The following is a 6,000-nucleotide window of genomic DNA, read 5'->3' on the forward strand; positions in this document are numbered from 1 at the left end:
TTACTCCAGGGCTCGGTCGCAAGTGCAACCTTTGTGACCCTGGTATTTCTGCCAATGCTGCAGGGGTTGATCGAATGCTGATTTTCCAGCAGGACCATTTGACAGAAGCCAGTCTAAAGAAATGCACATGGATTGAAATTCATCTGGTTCCTGCTGAACTGGCTAAATTTTGATACTTATAGATTTAGCTTTAGTCTGTACAATTTATTTAAAGTGCTGCAATTCAACAGTTCGTGCAGAGAATACAGTGATAGCAATTACCTGCCCTGCAAACACATTTGGCATAAAACATTTAAAAAACATAATTTAACCACTGACCTTTCTGCTGAGTACTGCATCGTTTGTTGTGGTTGCTGATGGTCATAGGTTTTTAAAGCTGGCAAAAATCCTGTGTATAGCAAAGCTGGAACTCGTTTGCGTGTATGCAGTGGGGGTTTCTACACTGACCACCAATGTAACAGGGGATTTTTACACTGACCACCAATGCAATGGAGAATTTACACTTATCACCAATATAAAGAGGGATATTTACACTGGCCAACAGTCTAAGGAGGGGCTTTACAATGAACACCAATGTAAAAGGAGCATTTACACCAACCACCAATGTAAGGGGGTTTTACACTGACTACTAGGGATGAGCTGAACACCCCCCTGTTCGGTTCGCACCAGAACATGCGAACAGGCAAAAAATTTGTTCGAACACGCGAACACCGTTAAAGTCTATGGGACACGAACATGAATAATCAAAAGTGCTAATTTTAAAGGCTTATATGCAAGTTATTGTCATAAAAAGTGTTTGGGGATCTGGGTCCTGCCCCAGGGGACATGGATCAATGCAAAAAAAAAGTTTTAAAAACGGCCGTTTTTTCAGGAGCAGTGATTTTAATAATGCTTAAAGTGAAACAATAAAAGTGTAATATCCCTTTAAATTTCATAGCTGGGGGGTGTCTATAGTATGCCTGTAAAGGGGCGCATGTTTCCCGTGTTTAGAACAGTCTGACAGCAAAATGACATTTCAAAGGAAAAAAACTCATTTAAAACTACTTGCAGCTATTAATGCATTGCCGGACCGACAATTCACATAGAAGTTCATTGATAAAAACGGCATGGGAATTCCCCACAGGGGAACCCCGAACCAAAATTAAAAAGAAAAAAATGACGTGAGGGGCCCCCCTAAATTCCATACCAGGCTCTTCAGGTCTGGTATGGATATTAAGGGGAACCCTGGCCAAAATTTTTTTTAAAAAATTACGTGGGGGTCCCCCTAAATTCCATACCAGGCCCTTCAGGTCTGGTATGCATATTAAGGGGAACCCTGCGCCAAATTTTTTTTAAAAAACGGCGTGGGGTCCCCCCAAAAATCCATACCAGATCCTTATCTGAGCACGCAACCTGGCAGGCCGCAGGAAAAGAGGGGGGGGATGAGAGAGCGCCCCCCCCTCCTGAACCGTACCAGGTCACATGCCCTCAACATTGGGAGGGTGCTTTGGGGTAGCCCCCCAAAACACCTTGTTCCCATGTTGATGAGGACAAGGGCCTCATCCCCACAACCCTGGCCGGTGGTTGTGGGGGTCTGCGGGTGGGGGGCTTATCAGAATCTGGAAGCCCCCTTTAACAAGGGGACCCCCAGATCCCGGCCCTCCCCCCTGTGTGAAATGGTAAGGGGGTACCCCTACCATTTCACTAAAAAACTGTCAAAAATGTTAAAAATGACAAGAGACAGTTTTTGACAATTCCTTTATTTAAATGCTTCTTCTTTCTTCTTTCTTCTATCTTCTATCTTCCTTCATCTTCTTCTTCTTCTGGTTCTCCTGGTTCTTCTGGTTCTTCCTCCGGTGTTCTCGTCCAGCATCTCCTCCGCGGCGTCTTCTTCCCTTCTCCTCGGTCCGCTCCGCATCCATGGCATTGAGGGAGGCTCCCGCTCTTCTCTTCATCTTCTTCTCTTCATCTTCTTCACGGGGAATGCCACAGGGAAGTCCCGTCATGTCCACGTGCATCAGAGGGGGACGGGGTCACCGGGTGGCCCCGCCCCTCCGTTATTTAAGAACCGTCAGAAGAGGAGAAGCGTCACACAGCGGGAGCCTCCCTCCATGCCACCATGGATGCGGAGCAGCCCGGAGAAGAAGATGAAGAGAAGAAGATGAAGAGAAGAGCGGGAGCCTCCCTCCATGCCATGGATGAGGAGCAGCCCGAGGAGAAGAAGGGAAGAAGACTCCGCAGAGGAGATGCTGGACGAGAACACCGGAGGAAGAGCCAGAAGAACCAGAAGATGAAGAAGATGAAGGAAGATAGAAGATAGAAGAAAGAAGAAAGAAGAAGCATTTAAATAAAGGAATTGTCAAAAACTGTCTCTTGTCATTTTTAACATTTTTGACAGTTTTTTAGTGAAATGGTAGGGGTACTTTTGTACCCCCTTACCATTTCACACAGGGGGGAGGGTCGGGATCTGGGGGTCCCCTTGTTAAAGGGGGCTTCCAGATTCCGATAAGCCCCCCGCCCGCAGACCCCCACAACCACTGGCCAGGGTTGTGGGGATGAGGCCCTTGTCCTCATCAACATGGGGACAAGGTGTTTTGGGGGGCAGGAGGGGGGCGCTCTCTCATCCCCCCTCTTTTCCTGCGGCCTGCCAGGTTGCGTGCTCGGATAACGGTCTGGTATGGATTTTTCGGGGGGACCCCACGCCATTTTTTAAAAAATTTTGGTGCGGGGTTCCCCTTAATATCCATACCAGACCTGAAGGGCTTGGTATGGAATTTAGGGGGACCCCCACGTCATTTTTTTTTTTAAATTTTGGTTCGGGGTTCCCCTGTGGGGAATTCCCATGCCGTTTTTATCAATGAACTTCTATGTGTATTGTCAGACCGGCAATGCATTAATAGCCGCGAGTAGTTTTAAATGACTTTTTTTCCTTTGAAATGTCATTTTGCTGTCAGACTGTTCTAAACACGGGAAACATGCGCTGTTTTACAGGCATACTATAGACACCCCCCAGGTACGAAATTTAAAGGGATATTACACTTTTATTGTTTCACTTTAAGCATTATTAAAATCACTGCTCCCAAAAAAACAGCCATTTTTAAAACTTTTATTTGCATTGATCCATGTCCCCTGGGGCAGGACCGAGGTCCCCAAACACTTTTTATGACAATACCATGCATATAAGCCTTTAAAATTAGCACTTTTGATTTCTCCCATAGACTATTAAAGGGTGTTCCGCGGCATTCGAATTTGCCGCGAACACCCCAAACTGCGAACAGCCCATGTTCAAGTCAAACATGAGTTCGACTCAAACTCGAAGCTCATCCCTACTGACTACCAATGTAATAGGAGCATTGACGCCAACCACCAATGTAAGGGGGTTTTACACTGACCACCAATGTAAGGGGACATTTCTACACTGACCACCAATGTAAGGGGGCATTTTTATACTGACCACCAATGTAATGGGAGACCCTAAACTAACCACCAATGTAAATGGAGAATTTATACTGACCATCATGTAACAGGGGATTTTACACCCACAAGCAATATAAGGGGGATTCTTACACTGGCCACCAAAGTAGGGGGGTTTACACTGCCCACCAATTTCATGGGGAATTTACACTCACCACCAAAGTAATGGGGAATTTACACTCACCAGTCACCACCAATGTAATGGTGACTTCTTGTCATGGTTATGCAATAGAGTTTGTCAGTCAGCTTACCTGTCTCCATGTGTTCATCTCTAGAGACCAGCTGACCCTCACCTGACTGCTTTTGTAACCTCTCCTCTAAGCATGGCCCCACCCCAGGCCCTATCAGGGAACCCTATATTAACCTGTGCACTGCAAGCCAGCAGTGCTGATCAACCATTGTGTGTTAGCTTTCGTGTGTACTTGCTGTGTTTCTTACGTCTGATTCCAGTTACCGAGTTTGGCCTGTTCTTAACTATTCCCGTCTGCTCATGACCCTGACCTTTGGCGTGTCCCCGACCATCCCTGTTTGCCTGTGACCCTGAACCTTGGCAAGAATGCTGTTGTCCTTGTCTGCTTGTGGCCCCGACCTTGGCTTGTCCCTTACTTTCCTTGTTGTTCCAGCCTGCTGACTCCTTCCTCTTCTCCTGTAGTCTACCGTGAGCGTGAGCTGTGAGACCCTTGGGGCCGCGACCTGGAGCCAGACTGCAGCGCAGTCCATCCTCACCACTAGAGGCTCTGGTGAACACCTGCTGGCTCTTAGACTCTGCTCCCTGGGGAATCTATGCTCTAGCTCCCAGTGGGATCTGTGTCAGTGATCCAGTAGACCTGCTTCCTGAACCTCCCAGGGTTCAATCCGCAGCAGTCAGTCCTAGGGTCCACTACCTTAGCGGTGCACTTCTGACTTCTACAGAGTGCATCTGTCACCTAGCCTCAAGGTGACCTGACACTTCTATATGGACCACCAATGTAAGTGAGAATTTTTTACTTACTACCAATATAAGGGGGGATTTCTACACCGGCCACCTATGTAAAGGGATATTTACACTAACGACCAATGTAAGTGGGGATTCACAGTGATTACTAATGTAAGGGGAGACTTACACTTACCACTTATGCAAGGAGGGATTTACACGAGCCCCAGTGTAATAAGAAGATTTACACTGACCACTAATGTAATTGAGACATTTAGCCTACATTCACATTTGTGCATGTTGGAAATAGAACGTGTGCAAAATCGCATACTTTCCCCACACACAGAAAACGTGCTGCCCTTTAACAGCTCTGCGGCAGTTCCGTTAATTGTTAATGGCACCCCAATGCATCTGCTAAGGTATGGGTTTTTGCACGGTGCAGTGCAATTTTGAAAAAGGGTCAGACTTTTTTCTGCATTTCTTGCACATAGGCCAGCCCATTGAAATGGAGGGGCTACCATACAAGTGATGCTTCAGACACAGCTAAACACAGATTGGGGTATAGGGCCAATCACATCGGTCCGTTACCATGTGATCAGCTGTGTCCAATCACAGCTGATCACATGTAAACAGACTTGCTGGTTATCGGCAGTCCTTTCCTCTCCATCTGTGTCTGTGTAAGAAAAGGGGAGCCGTTAACCGGCAAGCTTGTCAGCACATCGTTTACACTGATCAACAGTGCCATCTATCAGTGCCTATCAGCGACACCTAACGGTGCCTATCAGTGCCATCTATCAGTGCCCATCAGTGCCACCTCATCAGTGCTGCCTCACCAGTGCAGCCTATCAGTGACCATCAGTGAAGATCTTTTTTTTTTTTTTTTTATTTGCAAGATTTAGAATAAACTTTTTTTTTCCAAATCTTTCGGTCTTTTTTGGTTTGTTTAGCAAAAAATAAAAAACCCAGCAGTGATTAAATCCCACCAAAGGAAAGCTCTATTTGTGTGAAAAAAAAATTTAATTTGGGAACAGTGTTGCACAACCGTGCAATTGTCATTTAAAGTGCAACAGCGCTGTAAGCTGAACATTGGTCTGAGCCCGTAGGGGGTGAAAGTGCCCTGTATTAAAATGGTTAAAGAGAAAAGCATGCACCTCATTGGAGAAGTGTAGGAATTTAAAATAACAAACATACATATTATTATTATATAGGATTTATATGGCGCCAACAGTTTGCGCAACGCTTTACAATATTAGAGCAGACAGTACAGTACAATATAATTCAATACAGGAAGTGTCAGAGGGCCCTACTCGATAGAGCTTACAATCTAAAACTAACCTAGCTGCTGCAGCATCGCTCCAAAATGCACTGCACTTGCGATCAGCAGCAGGTATATTAACTTAATGACACCCCAAATGCAGGTAGCGAATGCAGTGCATTTGCCTGCACCATATCGCATGCTACAGTAGTACAATGTGATCCAGTTGCTGTGCGTTTTGTAAATTAGTACATGCGCTACTTTTGGTGCTGAAATTGTACTTTACCCAGATCTCAGGTGAATCACACAGCTCGTTCCTGTGCAATTCATGGTGTGAAACAATCCGTTGAAGAGGAAGTAAACGCTGCCTCTTTTTTTT

This window comes from Aquarana catesbeiana, linkage group LG01, assembly GCF_042186555.1.
Source record: "Aquarana catesbeiana isolate 2022-GZ linkage group LG01, ASM4218655v1, whole genome shotgun sequence".
Taxonomy (NCBI): Eukaryota; Metazoa; Chordata; class Amphibia; order Anura; family Ranidae; genus Aquarana; species Aquarana catesbeiana.